This window comes from Lutra lutra, chromosome 15 (assembly GCF_902655055.1).
Source record: "Lutra lutra chromosome 15, mLutLut1.2, whole genome shotgun sequence".
Lineage (NCBI taxonomy): Eukaryota > Metazoa > Chordata > Mammalia > Carnivora > Mustelidae > Lutra > Lutra lutra.
The window spans coordinates 26170207-26192545 of NC_062292.1; the positions used below are offsets into that span (position 1 = coordinate 26170207).

General features: G+C 42.1%; 1 pseudogene; it reads left to right on the plus strand.

Annotated features, from left to right (window-relative positions):
• Window positions 1-11939: 11939 nt before the first annotated feature.
• LOC125085562 (40S ribosomal protein S4, X isoform-like) lies at window positions 11940-22092 on the plus strand (annotated as a pseudogene).
• Window positions 22093-22339: the final 247 nt, after the last annotated feature.

Sequence of the window (22339 nt, forward strand, 5' to 3'; positions counted from 1 at the left end):
CTTTGCTTTCTCCCTTAACATCTGTTTGATGACATCAAGTGTCCCCGTGAATCAAAGCCTCACACCAGGGCACCCAGAGGCAGGGAAAGTGCAAAGTGTTCTTTTAAAAACAAGAATAAGCTGGGACGCCTGGGTGGCTCAGTTGGTTAAGCCGCTGCCTTCGGCTCAGGTCATGATCCCAGCGTCCTGGGATCGAGTCCCACATTGGGCTCCTTGTTCTGTGGGGAGCCTGCTTCTCCCTCTGCCTCTGCCTGCCACTCTGCCTGTGCTCGCTCTCTCTCTCTCTCTCTCTGACAAATAAATAAATAAAATCTTTAAATAAATAAATAAATAAAATAAATAAAATAAAAACAAGAATAAGCTTTCCAGAAGCCTCACAGTGCATAGCCTCTCGTTTCATCGGCCAAAACTGTCTTTCATTCTCCTTCCTAAACCAATTCATTGGCAAGGGGAAGGACATCACCAGGACTGAATCAGACCAACTAAAAATCACCCCTGTGGCTGAAGAGGGACACTGCTCCCCACTGGTGAAAAATATTGGGGTTCACTTTGCAAAAGAAAGGAGAGAATAGCTACCAGTTGGGTGACAAATAGCTTCTTTCTGCCTTCTATCTAGCCGAGTTATCCTGGAGAGGTTACTGAACATTTCCCAGCCTCAGATTCCTTATCTCCTAAGTACAAATAATGTAGTACCCACCATCCAGGTTTTCGTGAGAATTAAATAGGACTGTTCATGAACAGCCACTTAGCACAGTGCCTGACACAAAATAAGTATCCAATAAATGTTAGCTATTAATGTGCCACTTAATTCTCAATAAATTTTCTAATTAGATATTCTTTCGGATATCTGAGCTGACCTTCCCTCCTCTTCCAGCAACTAATAGTGTCCTCTATAATAATCGATCACATGATTGAAAGGCCTTCTTCTTTATGGTTTAATCACCAAGCTGCTTCTTCCCTACTGTCCCTTTGCCATTTATCCAACTTAAAGAGAACAAAAATAGACCCAGTGCTAAATTAGCAGACTGACAAACACGGAGGATAATAGGAAAATTACTATATAATCCTGGCTATAACACAGCTTACTCCAACTGCAACATCCAAAGATAATATTTGCTTTTTCACAATAAACTACCATAGACTTGTATCTGGCCAATAGCACACGGTGACCCTCAAGTCTTGCTTTTGCTTTCTTCCTGACATGTATTATTTCCTTCTGGTTGATGTGGGCCAAGTGTTTTCATTCTGTGCCACACGCCACAAAAGACTTCTTCCTGAGAACTGCCTCAGATGCCTATGAAACAGGACATCGGAAAGAAAAATCTCTCAAATACAAGGTTTCTTCGGCTTGGTAGTGCACTATCTTTGCATTTACAGAGAACTCTCAGGAACGGTGGTATGTGTGCGTGTTCTAGGGCGGTTAGAAAAGGTATGACTAGACTGTCTTGCAGGAGATGAGTGAAATATACATAAGTCATCTGAGCCTTTCAGAGGCTGTGTGTGGCTCAGGTGTTTCGTGAGGATTTCTAAGCAATTCCTCAAGATCATTGTAATACAGTCCTCTTTGTAGACAAGGCTGCCCAGGACAAGAGAGTGAGTGCTGGCCTGGGAAGTGTCTGTGCAACCTCCAGCAATGTCTGCATCCTTCCTGAGCCCCAGCCTCCTCCCTCTCCGCCCTGAGCTCTGGAGCTCTGGTACTCCAAGCGGGGCTGATATTGCCTAACCATTACCTTCTGGGATGTGAAAATCCTTTCACAACACTGTGCTCATGCGGGGTCCACTCCAGTGAGGGACTTGGGTGCTCTCCAAACATGCACAGCAGCTCCTACCCTTGGCAGACAGCATGTGACCTGTGTCCCTGTGACACCCTTGCTTGATCCTTGGCTGTGTGGTCTGCTTTTGTGTAACAAGAGCAATGTCTGGGGTCTATTGAAGATGCGCTTCACCTATATGGAAGTGCAATAGTAAAAATCCATTAAAAAAAAAAAACGTGAAGTAGGGGCGCCTGGGTGGCTCTGCTGATTATTATTATTTTTTTTTTTTTTTTTTTACAGAGAAAGAGAGAGATTACAAGTAGGCAGAGAAGCAGGCAGAGAGAGAGGGGGAAGCAGGCTCCCTGCTGTGCAGAGAGCCTGATGTGGGGCTCGATCCCAGGACCCTGAGATCACGACCTGAGCCGAAGGCAGAGGCTTAACCCACTGAGCCACCCAGGCGCCCCGGCTCTGCTGATTATGATGGGACTCTTGATTTCAGCTCAGGTCGTGATCTCAGGGCTGTGAGGTTGAGCCCCACTTCGGCCCCCATGCTGAGCAAGGAGTCTGCCTGAGATTCTCTCCCTCTGCCCCTGCTCATGCTCGCGCGCTCACTCTCTCTCTAAAATAAACACATTAAAGAAATCTTTTTTTTTTTTAAGGTACTTTCTCTCTGCCTCTCAGAGACTCTCTCTGTCTCTGAAAAAACACTTTAAGAAAAGATCTCAGTGTTTTGATGATCAAATGGCATAGGGTGCCAGAGATGGCTTAGAAACCCTCTCACCACACACATTCTTCATTTTCCATGTAAGAAAACACTGCTGCAGCAGGCTGGAGACGGAGTAGGGCTGGAACGGGCACGGGGTCTGCTTGTCCCAGAGACAGAGGAATTTTCACTAAACCCTGCTACTTCTTCTAAATATACCACAGTGGCAATATCAGGGGGTAGGCACTCATCTAAACATAAAATACAAAAGTTATATTCATAAGGCTTTACACCTCTCACTTACAAGCAATGGACACCTCTTCTTTTTTAATTTTTTAAATTTTAATTCTAGTTCATTAACATTCAGTGTTCAATTAGCTTCAGGTGTGTAATATGGAGACGCAACCACACTTTACTTCTTCTTTCATTTGAGCTTCAGCACACAGGAAGCAGACACTTAGAGGTTAAGTGACTTGCCCGGGGTCACTCACCCAGTTGGTTAAGAGAGCCAGTGCTCACGGAGGCCAACTCCTCCAACCCTGGTCTTGTATGTTTCCTGGACTTAGCCCTGCCTTCCATCAAACAAGCTGATCCCAAGGAATGAAGCAGATCTTTCCACTGCCTCTGGCTGCTGAATGATCAACCTGAAAAGGACTGGTCCAATTGGCAATATTCTCCAAGCTATTCACCAGTTCTAATCTACTAATATTAACACTAGAATTAAGTTTACTTTTAGGAAACTCCTGAATAGGAAACCAACCAGAAACCAGATGTTCTGATTTTTTTTTTGAGGGGGGGGCCTCTAAAATGGCTCACTGCTACACACTTAACCATGTTAACGCACAATTATATCAATGGGCAGTTCACGTAGACACATTCCGAAATAAGCTAGCTCTTGATCCAAAGGTTTCTTTTTGTCACATAATATTGATAATTTCTTACATTTACAATGAGGAGCCGCAGCACAGCGGTCAAGCAGGAGGGCTCCAGGGGTCACGTCCCAGCTCAAATCATGCCTCTTTTACTAGCTCTGCAACCTTGTCACCATCTCCTCATTCACATCATAAAGATAAAATTGCAGTGCATACATCGTAAAGCTGTTAAGAGAATTCAATGTGGTAATACCTACAAAGAATGTAAATTGTACCGAGCACATGGTAAAGGCTCGGTATATGTCAGGTATGATCATTATTTATATAAATATATATATAAATATATTTTTATATATTTATATAATATATATAATATTTATATATAAAATATATAAATAAATATAAATACATATTATTTATATATAAAATTTATATAATTTATATAATATATATAAATAAATATAAATATATATTATCTATACATAAAATTTATATAATACATAATATATATATCCTCATTTTATAAACAAAAAAACAGAGACACAGGAAAGTTAGCAATTTTCCTAAAGCTACAATGTCTTAAAAGGCCTTCTGGGAATTTATTTGCTAAAAACTTACTAAAGGTTCATTGGTGTCAGGCTGAGAGCAAACATAAGAGTAGGGGAGACGAGAGGAGGAATCACAGGCTGGCTGGGTGGGCGGGGCTCTCTGAAGGGCCATGGAAGACCATCCCGAGTTAAAGGTTGCCAACTTCACACTTCCGCTACATTTAGTGAGTGACTAGTCTGTGCCACCTGCTTACCTCAAGTGGTTTGGCTTTCCCTCAAAGTGTGACAATGGCAGAAGAATCAGATCAAATAGAAAGAAAGACACATTTTAGGTCACATATTAAGACAGCCTCTGAGCAGAAAGGCCTGCTGTGTCTAGGTCTGTTCCATGTGACATAATAAATCTGTTTAAATTCCAGGAGTATCAGTTATGAGGACATAAATTCCTTTTCTTATGACGTCTGTAAGTCAGAAATACTCATGGCTGATACTGAGTTTAAAAAAAAAATCACGGAATGGGAGAAGATATTTGCAAATGACAGTACAGACAAAAGCCTGATATCCAGGATCTATAAAGAATTCCTCAAACTCAACACACACAAAACAGATAATCATATCCAAAAATGGGCAGAAGATATGAACAGACATTTCTCCAATGAAGACATACAAATGGCTCAGACACATGAAAAAATGTTCATCATCACTACCCATCAGGGAGATTCAAATTAAAACCACATTGAGATATCACATGACACCACTTAGAATGGCCAAAATTAGCAAGACAGGAAACAACATGTGTTGGAGGGGATGCGGAGAAAGGGGAACCCTCTTACACTGTTGGTGGGAATGCAAGTTGGTGCAGCCACTTTGGGAAACAGTGTGGAGATTCCTCAAGGAATTAAAAATAGAGCTTCCCTATGGCCCTGCAATTGCACTACTGGGTATTTACCCCAAAGATACAGATGTAGTGAAGAGAAGGGCCATCTGTACCCCAATGTTTATAGCAGCAATGGCCATGGTCGCCAAACTGTGGAAAGAACCAAGATGCCCTTCAACGGATGAATGGATAAGGAAGATGTGGTCCATATACACTATGGAGTATGATGCCTCCATCAGAAAGGATGAATACCCAACTTTTGTAGCAACATGGACGGGACTGGAAGAGATTATGCTGAGTGAAATAAGTCAAGCAGAGAGAGTCAATTATCATATGGTTTGACTTATTTGTGGAGCATAACAAATAGCATGGAGGAAAGGGGAGTTAGAGAGGAGAAGGGAGTTGGGGGAATTTGGAAGGGGAGGTGAACCATGAGAGACTATGGACTCTGAAAAACAATCTGAGGGGTTTGAAGGGGCGGGGGGTGGGAGGTTGGGGGAACCAGGTGGTGGGTATTGGAGAGGGTACGGATTGCATGGAGCACTGGGTGTGGTGCAAAAACAAGGAATACTGCTATGCTGAAAAAAAAAATCAACTAAATTATCTACGGTAATGGTGTCGTTTTAACATCCAGTCTATCTTGGATTAGTCGATAACTTGTTCAATGAGTCAAATCTGTCACTGGTTTATTTAAAACAATATCAAAGTACTCTAGAGGTTTCTAAACCCTTATTCTCAATTTCTGTTCTTGTCTCTTCACAGAGCAGTGAGAGTGTGTGGACTGGCACATATTACATTATCATAGCATTGCATAAATATAAGGACATTTATTGTCAACTTCATGAGAAATTCAAAAGTCGTCCCAGAATTAACCTGAAGGCTCTGTGCCATTTAAAAAAAGACCCAGATTTTTTATTATTATTATTATTATTATCCCATTTTGTCATCCAGAGGATACTGGTTTCTATCTTCAAGCTTGTAATCTCGTGGCCAGAAGCTTCCAGAGCCCCAGATATCACCTCCTCACTCAACATTCTCCAAAGCAGGAAGGGAAGAATGAGGGCAAATGGATTTTCTCCTCATGTGGCTCTCCTTCCCTCAGGAGTATCTTGTCTAGAAGTTCCCCTAAGGTTCCCCTAGCTCATCCAAAACTGTCCCTATACCAAATGTGCAAAGGAGGATGGGATGGCTATGACTCAGTGAGGCCAATGGAGAGCCAATCGATGCCTTGGGGTTTGACAACCACCTGTACAAAATCAGAGGCTTCAGCAATGAAACACAAGGAATGGACAGATGTTAGGCAAGAAAGGGAGAGTCTGCCACAGAAGTCTTAGCTTTTCCCAGACCACATAAGGCTTAAAACAGTCTACCCTCAGGGAAAATGTGGCATTCTGCAAGGATGATAAAGGATACACATTCGAATTTTTTAACATTATACACACTTTTTTTAAAAGATTTTATTTGAGAGAGAGAGAGAGAGAAAGCACAAACAGGGGGAGGGGCAGAGAGAGAAGCAGGCTCCCCACTGAGCAGAGAGCTTCATGGGGGGCTTGATCCCAGGACCCTGAGCTCATAACCTAAGTCAAAGGCAGATGCTCAACTGACTGAGACCCCCCCATGCATCCCAATATTATACAGACTTCTAATCCAAGAAACTTCTGGAATTCGGAAAGGATCAGAAGATGGATCTCCCATTCATGACCTCCTGAGCAGGGCTTTTAACCTCATAAGCCTCCTTTCCCTTGTTTGTAAAATGGGTTTATAAGAAGGCTTTCCTCAGGGGTATGTTCTGAGGATTTTAAAGTTAATAGAAAGCACTTAAAACTGGTCTTGGCATATGGCAAGCCATAAATAAATCCTACCTTATTATTATTGCTAAGTGGTTATGGGGACTAAGTCGGAGTTTCTACATAATCCAGGGTTAGAAAATCATGAGAGCTTGAGAATTTGGAGATACCTAGAGCAGCTTCTGGGACTCATTTCACAAATATGCACAAGGAAAGAATGGGCAGGTACAGAGAGATGCTGCAGGCCATGCAGGTGACTTCGGAAAGAAGGACGTTAAGGCACTCACTCTGAACCAACAGATAACCAGTGGACCCAGACCTGCCTCACGTCCAGCCAAACCCAAGCAGCTAGCGGTATCAACTCAGGGACCTTACACAATCTTGCTCACATTTGTCCCTGTAGGGGCTAGTTTGATGAAGCCAAGAGCCCTGGAGCTACAGAGCTGTATCCCTAGAGGTGGTGCTGAGGGTGTGATGCTGTGCTATCTGCTTGCCAAGGAGTGACTCCAGGAAGCGAGAGACTCGGGAATGACCCAGAGGACCTTTCCCAAACTGTTGACAGGAGCAGCTGGGAGTCACCATGGCCAGCACGGAGTCACCGCCTGCAACAGGACAGGGGCTGGGGGCCGCTGGCACGTGCTGTCACTGAGGGTCATGAGACACAAAAGGAGGTGCTGTCAATAGCAATTTCAAAAAGACAATGCTGGGGACTGCCAATGGAAGTGACATCCATGATTCAAAGCAGCAGACCCTAGGTGGGAACTGGAAGATCTCCTCGCTCAGAAGTTCTGACTCTCCTCGCCATCAGTGCAGGGGATCAAAGTGCTGGTCACTGAACAGCAAGCTGTAGAGGCAACAGCGTGGGCTCAGAGTCAAAAGACCTGGACTCGAGTTCCGAATTTTCCATTCTGTGACCTTGGGTAAGTCCCTTATTTGTCCAAGCTTCAGAGAATTTAATAAGCCAATATATATGTAAATGCTTTACAACAACAACAACAAAAATGCTTTATAGCATTAAAGAGTACCGGGAAAATAAAAAACACTGTTTTATTATTTTTTCAGTATATTCCTCAATGAATAGTAAGATCTGCACAATGGAGCCTAGAGGGGAGATAGCCCCAGAACGTCTGAGTAGGGGCCCAAGTCAGCTCTGGAGTCCCCCAACAGCAACCTTAGTTGCAAAACTGAGGTTTGGAGAATGAGAGACTCATTAATGTATTGGATCAGAATCAAATCTGTGATCTCAACTCGGGCCTCTGCAAAGACATGGTACAACTTTTCAGTTGTTTTAATGTACTTGAAATCCCACTTTGTGTCAAATGAAAAACCACCTGAACGTTTCCTGAAGAGGGTTTTTTAGGGAAAATTTAACCATCACACTTGGTTAATCATCACACTTGATTGAACTTCCATCAGTGCAGCCCCTTCCAAAGTTCCTTGAGAAAACCAGAAGGCAGCGACATTTCAGCAGCTAGGAGAGAAGGACACATTACAAGCAGGGATCACAGCTGCTGAGTTGTCAGGACGTCCTTCGGCTGGGTGCAGACGAGTGCTCTCCACCCCTGCCCCTGTCCCACGGATTCCCTGCGCACATCAGGGCGGTGGCACCACCTCCTTGCCTCCCTTGCCTTGGGCACCATCTTCTGTTTTGGGAACTACTGCTCTTCGGACAGACGCCATCTGCCTATCCACTCTGAGTTTCCACGGCACTGAAGTGTGGGATTCAAAACTATTCAATCTACTGTCAACAAAGTCTTCTTTAAAAAAAAAAAAAAAAAAAGATTTAAGTAGGGGAGAAGTCAAGAAGTAAAGGAATCCAAACACTATCTAAAATCAAACAGAGAAACAGCATTCTTTTGGTCTTGTTTTTTAAATAGAGCTTTCCATCCCCCATGTGTTTATTCTATAATTAGAAAGTATGTTGTAGAAAGGGTGTTATGATCACCCTCTAAAAATCTTGTTTTTGTAACACTGAATTTACCATATGATATTAATTTGGGGAAAGAAAAACACAGGAAAGCAGCCACAGCACAAAGAGTTCGCAATGCAGTGCTATGGAGTTTCAGAGTCAAAAGGAATAGCTAAAAAAAATAATAATGTCTATTAGTGTTTTCAGGCATGAAAGTGATGAAATTGTCTAATTTGAGTCCACATTGACTCTTGCCTAAACTATGGCAAGAGACTGAATTGATTATCCTGCTTCCCAATTTTTCCCTCCTCTGATTCATTCTCCAGAAATCATTGTCCTGAATCCCAAGTCTGATCATGCCCTCGCTCTGGTCAGAACCATTTAGTAGACCCTTATCACCTACAGAACTGAAGACTGCCTCAAATCTGGTATCGCACAGTCCCTCTAGAGTCATTCTCTACAGAAGTGGTACTGCGCCCGGGGGCGGGGGGTGTCTGAAAATGCTGGGGCATTCTCTCCAGGGATGGAGCTGACATTACCGGCTTTAGAGGCTGGTCCTAGGAATACACACTCCCTGAGGTGACAAAGAACCATGTACCCCAAAATACTAATGGCAAACCCATTGAAAAGCTCAGCACCTACCTTTTTAAGATTTCCTATTAATTTTCTGCTCCTTCCTCTGTCATATCCAACACTCTGACCCCCTTCCCTAGTCCCACTTCCAACCTCAATGGCTGTGCTCAGACAAGTCTGAAATGTCCTTCCCAGTTCGCCCATCTTTACTACCCCCAACCCTTCAAAACCCAGAATAAACCATTTCTATTGTCCAAACAGCATTAACTTCTCGCACTTCTGTGCTCCTTAATCACTCTGCTTATACCTCTGCTTTAACACTCATATTCTTCCTTTAATTAGTGCTGTTTTCATTACTCTTATCTCTACTACCAAATCATACATTCTTTGAGGACAGGAATTGCCTTATTTATATATATTTTTTATTTATTTAGTTGACAGACAGAGACCACAAGTAGGCAGAGAGAGAGAGGAGGAAGCAGGCTCCCCACCGAGCAGAGAGCCTGATGCAGGTCTCGATCCCAGGACCCTGAGATCATGACCTGAGCTGAAGGCATAGGCTTTAACCCACTGAGCCACCCAGGTACCCCGCCTTATTTATTTTTATACACCTTTAACACTGAGCACTCACTTAGTGCCTGGTGCTTGGTAGATGTGTTGAATTTAATTGAATTAAACTCATTCTTTTTAAATACTTTTTCTATCAAATATATGTGGAAACATTCTAAATTTTTGTTAAACTACTAGCGGATTTAATATGTAAAGTTTTACTTTATTATATTAGTTCTTCATGGGCAAAACTCTGAATAAATTGCAAAAATGGTTGGCTTCCTGCCCCTGTAACTTAGACAGGGTTAAATCCTTTCAAAAGAAATAGGAGTTAGTCTTCCAAAAGTCACAAGGAAAAGGAAAATGTAATTTTTTGGTGTTACCCAGTGAGATCTTTGTGTACACATAGCTCCCCAAATGACTAAACTTTACAAATTTCACTTGACTTTAATTCAACTTTAAAAAAAAATTTTCTTTTAAGTCACCTTTGGACTGGGATGAAACGTGGAAAATTCCAACTCAAAATAAAAATTTTTTTCCCCCTATGAAGCTGTGAGCAAATGAAAACAAGGTTTGGTGGGAGCCTTTTACCACCTCTACCATAGGACGGGTCACTGCCAGCGCCATACCTGTTGATGAGACATTTGGCAAAAGGCCTGTTGCAGAAATACAGTCTGTGACTTTATTTTGCTGGAGATTTCATCCGTGAAGATTTTCTTTTCCAGTTACAAAGTTCTCCCAAGAGGGACATAGCTGCTTTTTGGAAACCTGTGAAGTGTTGGCAAGTCTTGCCCTGTTTACCATGGAAACTTGTACTTGGATAGAATTACAGTGTATGACCTGGTACAAGCACAGACGGATGTTTGATGCCTGCTGTTTTCTCTTCGTGTTGATTTGGAAATTTTAAATCATGGGACCAGATCCAATAACTTTGATCCTTCCAGTTCATTTGTTCATCATGGCATATGGTCATACCTGCGCAGACTTGAAAATACACTGGCAGATGACAGAACATATGTTACAATTAAACTTTATGGGTTTGGTTCTGATTAATCTGCATAGGGTTGTCTGAAAAGGGAGTAGACTATCGGTAAGCACGGATGATTTAATGTCTGCTTATCTGTTGTTTTTTCTTTAGGAGTTCGAAAATATCATATGGCTTGGAAATTGTACTGACGAGTTATTTTTTTTTTTTTAAATAAGAAAGAAAAAAAGTAACTAAACCCGCCTGCAAGCAGATATTATCTCTTTCCTCTAAATAACTGTTTAAAGCATCTGGCCCAGGATTGTGTAAGAGGTTTGTTTTCATGTCTGTGGGAAACAGTTAGCAGTCTCGCACAGGACCTCTTTGCTTCTTGCCTGGATTGTGACAATAGTTTCTAACTTGATCCCAGACCACAGTTCTCACACCCAACCCTCAATCCATTTGCCACAGTCTTACCGGCACTGTCATTCAAAAAACAGAGCGGATCACCCCGACCCAATGGTTAAAACCCTTTAAACAATTTAGGAGAGCTTTCAGCAGAAAGTGCCAAATTAGCATGGCATGCAACATCCTATCCTAACCTTTCCTCTCACCTCACACGACCCTCCTCTGGACCAGTTGTCACTTGCCCAGGTGTCACCCAGTGGTGCCTCTCTGCCTCTGAACCAGCTGCTCCCACGCACACGATGTCATCTCTGAATTCCCGGCCTTTGCTTGACTTGACTCTACTCGCCTTTCACCCCACAGGCCGTTTTCTCTAGAAACCAACTGAAATTTTCTCCTCTAGAAAAGGTGACCTCCGTAAGCATTCCAGGAGTACTGTGCATATCTGTAGGATGGCAGCTGTCACAGTACCACGTGGAAGTAGACTCATGGGGATTCCAAAAGACCTAACAACATTTTATCCAGAGCCTAACAAATATCCCAGTACGTGGAAAGTACTCAATAAAAACTGATCATATTACGATTGAACGAAAGGATGAAGGAAGGAAGAAAAGTTCACATTTATACTTGCTCGTCCAGTTACACTTTAGGACACTGAGAATTCTTGATTTTTCCATTTTGAAAGGATCCCAATGATGGGGAATTATTTTTTTTTCCCTTTCTACCATTTTGAGAAAACAAAGTAGATTTAAGAACCAAGCTGAACTAAAAGAAAAGGTACACAAGGGAAGAACTGAAGACTGCTCTTTTCACGGTCAGCACAGCCACGGCTCACGGTCCCAGAAGAACCTGAAACACGCAGCGGCTCTAAAGTAGCAGTTGCTGACAATCGGACCAGTGCGTTTGCTCCTCGTCCACCTGCCAGCTCCCACAGGCTCAGAGAAGGTCTTCCCCTCATTGCTTTCCAAGGAACACCATTAAGTATGCTCTGATGGGAGATGAAGAAGAACTGCATTCAGCAGTCCAGTAAGATTGACAGCAAGGCCTGAACCGATACAGATGCTGCCAGCAGCGGCAACACCGCAGAGAATTCCTATCTAATGTATGACATGGAAGGTCCTCCGCGGTTCCTTGTGTTATACCCTAGGAAGCCAAGTACAAATTGTGCAAAGTGAGGAAAGTCTTTTAGGGCATGAAACGAGTCCCTCATCTGCTGACCCAGGATGATGCTTCACAAGGTCAATGAAACCACTCGGGTTGATTTGGACACTGGCAAAATTACTGATTTCATCAAGTTTGACACTGGTGCCCTGTGTAGAGCGATGAGAGCTGCCAACACGGAAAGAATCACTACAGTGATCGGCAATGAGGGATCTGGTTCTTTTTTTAAGATTTTTTTTTATTTCTTTGACAGACAGAGACCACAAGTAGGCAGAGAGGCAGGCAGGGAGAGAGGAGGAAGCAGGCTCCCCGCCAGGCAGAGAGCCTGATATGGGGCTTGATCCCAGGACCCTGGGATCATGACCTGAGCCGAAGGCAGAGGCTTTAACCCACTGAGCCACCCAGGCGCCCCTGGTTCTTTTTTTGTTTTAAAACAACAACATGGGGCCCCTGGGTGGCTCAGTGGGTTAAAGCCTCTGCCTTCGGCTCAGGTCATGATCTCAGGATCCTGGGATCAAGCCCCGCGTCGGGGCTTCCCCCCTCTCTGCCTGCCTCTCTGTCTGCTTGTGATCTCTCTCTCTATGTCAAATAAATACATAAAATCTTTAAAAAAGAGATATTAAAAACAACAACATTTATTAACTTATTTTAGAGAGAGAGAGAGAGAGTGCGTGAGCAGAGAGGGGGGAAAGGGAGAGAGAGAATCTCAAGCAGACTACTGCTGAACATGGAGCCTGATGCGGGGCTCAATTTTAGAACCCTGAGATCATGACCTGAGCCAAAATCAAGAGTTGGCCACTTGACCGAATGAGCCACACAGGCGCCCCCATCCTGGTTCTTTTGATGTGGTTCATATGAAAGATGCCATGACAGCTTTGCCTCTCAGCTCTCCAACATTCTGATTATTGGCAAAGGCAACAAACCAAGGATCTCTTCCCTGAGGAAAAGGGATCCACCTCACATTGCTGAAGGAGAGACAAGAGACTGGCAGCCAAACAGAACAGTAGGTGAAATGATCTCTAGGTGATGTGAACTGAAAGGTCTTTGTACTTAATTAAAGATAATACGGCACAAATAGACCCATAAATACAGAACAAACGGATGGCTACCAAAGAAGAGGTGTTGGGGGAGGGGAGTGGGCAAAATGAGTGAAAGAAAGTGAAAGCTACAGGCTTCCGGTATGGAATAAGTCATGGGGATGAAAGGCACAGCATAGGGAATACAGTCAATGGTATTTTAATAGTGTTGTATGTGTGACAGATGATAGCTACACTTATGAGCACAGTGTAACATACAGCCTTGCTGAATCACTCTGTTACACACCTGAAACGAATGTAACATTGTGTGTCAACTACATTTCCATTTTTTTAAAAAGATAGCATGGCATGATTAAAAAGAAACAAAGAATTGAAGAATGGCACAAACCATTTAACAACAGAGTATTGATGATTTATACAATCATCATCCAAATGATTTTGTGACCTTTGCTCCTTGTACATTACATTGACCAAAGCAGAACATCTAATATAAAAATGCCAACCTTGGTTTGGAACCAATAAGTTGCCTCCATTTATCCCAAAGATATTGGTATTTTTTCAGGATAAAATCATTTTAAATTCACTTGAATACAAAAGGAATTAACATAAAATTCTTTAGCAGTTTTGGGAAAAAAGTATGTTATTAATTTGAACCAGTAATAGGGTTTACACCTCCTTCTCATATTTAAAACAATCTGCTTCCAGGATTTGTGACTTTTCCACTTGTTTTCTTTTATTCCTACATATGTGCTGACAGTTCAAAGAACCCAGTCTTTAGTTCTAGTGCCATTAAATCCAGCTCCAGTCCAGAACTCACACTTTGTAACTTTGTAACTTCTTCCAGCCAGGCATCAAGGAATAAAAAGCAGTGTTTAAAATCAGTCTTCAATGTAGGGGGGAAAAATCTAGAGTGTGATACGAAGTACAGCAGACATTCTAGCCCCCAGACTACATCTCTCCCCACCTCCTGCCCTCACTGGTCAATGTCTGACACCACTTTAACAAACAGAAACACCAATTAAGAGAGAATAGCCTTAAGATGTTGAAGAGATTACCTGCTAACTTAAATTCATATTACCGACTATGTTTCCCTTTTGCCTTCTTTGCTGGGAAGCTCAGAGCCCAATTTATTATCCAGGTGTAATACAATGGTTCTATCCTCTGCTTCAGTTAGATGCATCATTCCTTCTACTATATTTTATGGACTACACGTTTGTGTCCCTCCCCCAAACTCATATTTTAAAACTCTAACGCCCCCAGTGTAGTTATATTTGGAGTTGGGAACCTCTGAAGAAATAATTAAAGTCAAGGCAGGTCATTAGGGTGGGGCCCTGAGCTAATGGGATTAGTGTCCTTACAGGAGAGTCACCAGAGGGCTAGCCTGCTCTCTTTTCTTTCCCCCTTCCCTCCTCCCCTCCCTCCCTGCACACACACTAAGGAAAGGCCATGTGAGGACACAGCAAGGAGGCACCCAAAAAGAGAGCTCTCACCAGAAACCAAACAAGCTTGATCACGGACCTTTAGCTTCCAGAACTCTGAGAAAATACATTTCTGTTGTTTAAGCCATCCAACCTACACTATTTTGTCATGGCAGCCCTGCTTACACAGAGGATTCCCTCCTTATTGGACTCTTGACTGCTTGCCCAGCAACTAGTCCCTAAGATCTGCTTGCTGTAAACTCCGCTGTGCAGCATCTCCCATCGTCCAGCCCCAGTCTCAAAATTTTGAAAAATTATTCCATACACTTAATGAACTTAAAACACATAACAACAGCACAATAATTTGGGGGCTACACTCAACCTTTACTTATAACTTTATATTCAACCTTGTCTATTGCTTTTTAAAGGGTACCCTCTGTAATTTCATAAAAACTGGAGCACCTGGGTGGCTCAGTCAGTTAAGCACCCAACTCTTGGTTTTGGTTCAGGTCATGATCTCGCAATCATGAGACTGAGCCCCACATCAGGCTCTATGCTCAGTACAGAGTCTGTTTCAGATTCTCTCTCCCTCTTGCATTCTCTCTCTCAAATAAATAAATAAAATCCTTTTTAAAAAAAAAAGGCAATGACAACTTTTTTCCTTCTTATATTTAATGTCCAGTTCTATAATTGCTGTTTCTATAAAACTGTCAAAATTGACAAGTGTGGTGCTATAGCTTGATTTCATGGGACAGTGTATCCTTATCAAACACTGAAAAACAAAACCACTTCTACCTCATTTGCTTTGTTTTCATGTTTTTCTCTTTTTTCTAATCTGTAATATCATCCACAATCCAGCCCCACCGCTCCATACTCAGGCCTGTCCCTCCTACCATGGTCAGCAAATAAGTTCAGTATTGCCCATTTTTTGCTGTCAGTTTAGTTTATACAAACTCTTTTCTTCTCATAAGACATACTCCAGATAGCTATCTTATAAGACTTCCAAACTGTAAGATCTTCTAGGAGAAATACAGATGCTTAGAGCTACAGAAAGACTAGTATTGTTCAAAGAATACTTTTTGTATCAAGGAAAAAAAATCACTGATTAAGATAACAAGAGTTTCTGAGTGCCTCAGTGAGTTAAGCATCTGACTCTTGATTTCGGCTCAGGTCATAATATCAGGGTCATGGAATTGAGCCCAGTGTTGAGCTCCAGACTCAGCAGGAAGCCTGCTTGAGATTTTCTCTCACTGTCTGTCCCTTCCCCTGCTCAGGCTCTCACTCTCTGAAATAAATAAATAACTCTTAACAAAACAAGAATTTCCAATGCAGCTCACATGCCTTAAAACTGCCTATAAGCTATGTACAGAAGAATGAAACTCGACCATTCTCTTACACCATACACAAAGATAAACTCAAAATGGATAAAAGACCTCAACGTGAGGCAGGAATCTATCAAATCCTAGAGGAGAACATAGGCAGTAACCTTTTTGACATCGGCCACAGCAACTTCTTTCAAGATAGGTCTCCAAAGGCAAAGGAAACAAAAGCAAAAATGAACTTTTGGGACTTCATCAAGATCAAAACTTCTATACAGCAAAGAAAACAGTCAACAAAACAAAGAGGCAACCCACGGAATGGGAGAAGATATTCGCAAATGACACTACAGACAAAGGGCTGATATCCAAGATCTATAAAAAACTCCTCAAACTCCAAACCATAAGGGACTCTTGATCTCACAAAACAAACTGAGGGTTGCCAGGGGAAGGGGGTTAGGGAGAGGGATGGTGAGTGCTGTGAATTGTGTAAACCTGGCAATTCACAGACCTGTACCCCTGGGGCTAATAATACATTATATGTTAATAAAAAATAAAAAAATTTTAAAAAAAAGAACTCCTCAAACTCAACACACACAAAACAGATAATCATGTCAAAAAAAATGGGCAGAAGACACAAACTGACACTTCTCCAAAGAAGACATACAAATGGCTAACAGACACATGAAAAATGTTCATCATCATTAGCCATCAGGGAGATTCAAATCAAAACCACATTGAGATACCACCTTACACCAGTTAGAATGGCCAGATTCAACAAGACAGTAAACAAAAAGTGTTAGAGAGGATGTGGAGAAAGGGGAACCCTCTTACACTGTTGGTGGGAATGCAAGTTGGTGCAGCCACTCTGGAAAACAGTGTGGAGATTCCTTAAGAAATTAAAAATAGAGGGCCAGCTGTGCGGCTCAGTGGGTTAAAGCCTCTGCCTTCGGCTCAGGTCATGATCCCAGGGTCCTGGGATTGAGCCCCACATCAGGCTCTCCACTCAGCGGGGAGCCTGCTTCCTCCTCTCTCTCTGCCTGCCTCTCTGCCTATGTGATCTCTGTCAGATAAATAAATAAAATCTTAAAAAACAAAAAGAAATTAAAAATACAGCTACTCTATGACCTTGCAATTGTACTACTGGGTATTAAACCCCAAAGATACAGATGTATTGAAAAGAAGGGCCATCTGTACCCCAATGTTTATAGCTCCAATGGCCACAGTCGCCAAACTGTGGAAAGAGCCAAGATGCCCTTCAATAGACGAATGGATAAAGAAGATGTGGTCCATACATACTGTGGAGTATTATGCCTCCATCAGAAAGGACGAATACCTAACTTTTCTATCAATGTGGATGGGACTGGAAGAGATTATGCTCAGTGAAATAAATCAAGCAAATAGAGTCAATTATATGGTTTCACTTACTTGTGGAGCATAAGGAAAAACATAGAGGACATTGGGAGATGGAGAGGAGAAGTGAGTTAGGGGGAATTGAAGGGGGAGACAAACCATGAGAGACTGTGGATTCTGAGAAACAAACTGAGGATTTTGGAAGGGAGGGGGTGAGGGGTTGGGTGAGCCTGGTGGTGGGCATTTTGGAGGGTACGTATTGCTGGGAGCACTGGGTGTGGTACATAAACAATGAATCTTGGAACACTGAAAAAAAATAAAAATTACAATATTAAAAAAAAGCTGTCTATAAAAATTATGTGAGCCAAAATATTCTGAATTTGCCTTTAATGAAATATTATATAGCTGAAAATACTTGAGATAAATCTATTATGACTTTTTTTTTAGATATAGAAGTAAAGAAATGACACATTTATTTTTTCAAAACTGTATTTAGTCATTTTGACAAAAACAACTAAAAAGTGGATGAATCTTGTAGATTCCTATGTGGACAGACTTCAGTGAGATACATTAGTAAAACAGGAAAAATAATAAACTGAAGTTAAGGGGCGCCTGGGTGGCTCAGTGGGTTAAGCCTCTGCCTTCAGCTCGGGTCATGATCTCAGGGTCCTGGGATCGAGCCCCACATCGGGCTCTCTGTTCAGCGGGGAGCCTGCTTCCTCCTCTCTCTCTGCCTGCTTCTCTGACTACTTGTGATCTCTCCCTCTGTTAAATAAATAAAATCTTTAAAAAATAAATAAATAAATAAATAAATAAATAAATAAACTGAAGTTAAATGTGATTTGAAAGTACTTTATAAGCAACTAAGAAAAATTCTTAAAGAGCTCCTATCAAAATTAGCCTCTTGGACATTTAGAAATTAAATAAAGTTAAATGATGACTCAAGATGCAACAGTGTCCAAATATACAATGACCATTTCCATTTAGCTGTAAAGCATGAGTTCAAGTGTGCTTCTATACATGGTTCTGGAAAAGACCCTTGGTCAGGAAAGTGAGTACCAGTTCTCACTTCTTTGAAAATTAAAGTACTTAGTGTTTCCTAGAAATGCCCCAAAAGAGCTTAGCAGGCCTGACATTCAAGGTGTTTCATGGTATCCCCGATATATGACTTTTCCAGTTTTCTATTCCCAGTCCTATCATAGACTCTATTCTCAAGTCAAATCAAATTCCTCCTTGACCATACTATCAAATGTTTTCCACCCCGCCCATGCTCTATTCTTTTACTATCCCCTTGTCTCTTAGAATGAAAGCCTCATGAGAGCAAAGATTTTCCTTGTTTTGTGCTGTATCCCCAAAGTCTAGGACAGTATTTGTCACAAAGGGAGTACTCTGTAAATATTAAAGGAATGAGGGGGACCTGAGTGGCTTAGTCAGTTAAGCATCTGCCTTCAGCTCTGGTCATGATCCCAGGACTGCATGGGGCTCCCTGCTCAGCAGGGAGCCTGCCTCTCCCTCTCCCACTCCCCCTGCTTGTATTTCCTCTCTTGCTGTGTCTCTCTCAAATAAATAAATAAAATCTTTTTTAAAAATATTAAAGGAATGAATGAATAAATGAGTGAAATCGTTCCCATAAACATCAGTTTCACTGTGTATTTGTGCCTTGGCATATAGTTTCCTCCATCCTGAAGGCTGATATTCTCCTTCTATACATCTTCATGGTCCAACTGAAATTTTATAGCATCTAGGCCCACGTGAGAGTTGCCAATGCACACACTTCAGCCCTCTCCATGGAGTGGAAGAAAGTTATGGGATCAGCCTTCAAAATTTTCTTGTCACATACACAGACAACACAAGCGTGCACACATAACCTGCATGCATGAGCACACACGCGCGCGCACACACACACAGTATCACTCAGAATTTATTCCATTAATGAATAGTGCTATTGCATGAGGTGCCATGCAAGTTCTAAATGTGATTTCACCTTAGCTAGAAATTAACCAGAAGAGTAGACCTATCATTGGATTCGTGCTATGGAATGGCAAGAGAAACGTATCAATTACTGGTGTTTGATCCACATAGAAACAGCCAGAACGGCAAACTCTGATGCCAATCACCACGATTAGTTAATAAACTTGGATTTAATTTTGTCATGTTAAGCTCAGTTGTCCCTTGTCTGGCTCCTGGGACATAGCCAGGCCTCCCTATGGCATTCTGATAGGAGTTGGGGAAAAGAGATGGAAAAAAGATAAAACAGAACCTCCTCAAACCTACATAAATCTGAAAGAGCCTCCTGTCCCTGGGCTTATGTCAGGGTGACCTCTCTGCTGCCCTAGTTGGGGAATCTGACATGAGTGGGTTAGAGATTTATGAAGGCAGGAGAGGTGCTTTTGTTCATCCCTTGAACTGATAGGGGTTACTTAGTACCAAGCCAGTCACATCCTCATGTTTTCAACCGCCAAATTCCACTTTCTTGTCCCTCTCCTTGCACACACTCAGTCTCGACCAGCCAATTCAGTAGTTTAAGTTCTTTCCAATACACTTTAATAAGAATTCTCATGACATGTGATGACAGTGAGTCCTCTGACCATAAAAAATAACAGCGTTTAATCTCATGCTTTTTTTCTCTGCATTACTCTTATGCTCACTCTTGGCCTTGAAACACAGAAGTATGCCCTTTTTATTTCAACTTGCTCTTTAATATCTCTTGCTGGACCTAGAAGTGAACGAAATCATTGGATGATAGTACAGCTGGTGTCTTTATTTTGTTTCTTTGACCAGTGTGAATGGGGGGCTACAAACTGGCCAGTGATTTCCAAGGTTGATTTTTTCATACTTAGGTTGTAAATAAAATTCTTAAAACTAAATTAATATGGTCTTACCTTTAAATTTTTGAAATAAATACTGGGCAATAGCATTTCTTGACACAAAACATAGCAAAATTTGCTGTGTCTCCTAATAGGCTGGGAACTATTGTTTTCAGAAAAAGACCTAGTCCATTTCATGAATATAGTCCACTTACAAAGTTTAGATCAAGGTTTTTGGGTTTTTTTGTTTTTTTTTTTTAGGATTTTACTTATTTATTTGAGAAAGAGCATGAGCATAGGGAGGGGCAGAGGGAGAGGGAAATAGACTCTGAAGCAGAGCCCTATGTGGGGCTCAATCCCATGACCTGAGCTGAAACTGAGTTGGGTGATTAATCAACTGAGCCACGCACATGCCCCAAAGTTTAGATGTTTTGTGATGGTAATAAATTAATTCATATTTGGGTACCTGCGCGGTTCAGTCAGTTAAACATCTGCCTTCAGCTCAGGTCATGGATCCCAGGGTCCTGGGATCAAGTCCCGTGTTGGGCTATATGCTCAGCTGGGAGTCTGCTTCTCCCTCTGCCTCTCCACCACCTCCTTGTTAGTGAGCTTATGTTAGCTCGCTCCCCACCCCCCATCTTGCAAAAATAAATAAATAAAATCTTTAAAAAAAAAAAAAAAACTCGGGACTCCTGGGTAGCTCAGTGGGTTGGGCCTCTAGGCCTTCGTCTCAGGTCATGATCTCAGGATCCTGGGATCGAGCCCCACATCGGGCTCTCTGCTCGTTGGGGAGCCTGCTTCCTCCTCTCCTCTCTCTGCCTGCCTCTCTGCCTACTTGCGATCTTCTGTCAAATAAATAAATAAAATATTAAAAAAATAAAAATTAAAAAATAAACTCATATTTGCTACTTGCAAACTCTTTGAAATTTAAAATATTCACCCTTCTTTGAGCCCTTAAAATTAGAATCCTGATGTGTGGGAAGGTCACACAGACAACTGTTAGGAAGTGCACCAACCACTACCTCCAGGTAGGCTTTGCCAACATTAGAAAACAGCGCAAGAGTCATCCCACAGGTCCAAATAGAGAGATGCATGTTCGCGGACACTAACCCAGCCCATTGATGCTTGTGAGAGTCAGACGTGAGTTATGGCTTGCTCATAAGACCATCTTTAAACATAATATGAAACACTCTACACAAATTGGAGCATAAATCAGAAACAAGAGGAAGCCGTAAGGAAAGGTTAATCATGCAGCCTCAATCCCAACGGCAGGTGCAAAGAGCTAGAAAGTATTTTTTTCAGTACCAGTGCATGTAACACAAGTAACACTAATACTGATTCACTTAATAATATTTAGACCTTATTACTCAGTATTTGTTTAATACCTATTATGTGCCAAGAACTGCTTAAAGTCCCTTAACACATCAGTCATAGAAAACTCACAGCAGGGACAAATGCATGGCTCAGTCAATTTAGCATCTGCCTTTGGCACAGGTCATGATCCCAGGCTCCTGGGATCCAGCCTTGTGGGCTCCCTGCTCAGCGGGGAGCCTGCTTCCCCCTCTCCCTCTGCTGCTTCCCCTGCTCATGCTCTCTCTCTCTCTCTCTCTCAAATACATGAATAAAATATTTTTAAAAAAGAAAAAAGGAACCTCACGGAAGGTCGTGGGTGGTAGGCTACTATTACTGTTTTTAGTTAAACATCATGCACATGAAGAAACAGACACCCATAGAATAGGCTACTTGCCCCAAATCACACAAACAGTGAGGGGCTAAGCGGTGGAGCCAGGATTCAAAGCCAGGGATTAACGGCTCCAAGATCCACACTGTTAACACTATTAACCACTATACTGCCTGCCTAAGGTACAAACCAGGTCTACAAACTCTACTGAAAGATATCTTGAAGTCACAGAACGTTCGAGAAGCACCACACAAGGAGGAGGAAAATGATCCCAATCCAGGGTGTTGTGTTGCTGCAAACTTCAAAGGGGCAACGGACGAGTCTGATCAGTACAGGCAGCTGTTGCCACGACAGGTAGAACACCTGCATGATCACTAAAGGAGATATTCAACGACAGCCTAAATAGGAAGCCACTAAAAGCCATCCAGAAAAAAACTGTGCATTTGTTATGAAAAAATCAAATTCCTAAGAAATGTGACAAACACTGCAGTGTGAATTTTCCTCAGTTATATTCAAGGGGGAGTTGGATATACCCTTCTTGGCATATCAGCTACAAAGAGGGACGCAAGAAAGGAAATGAAAAATATCAGTTATGTCAACGAGGCACCACTGAACTAACGTCACA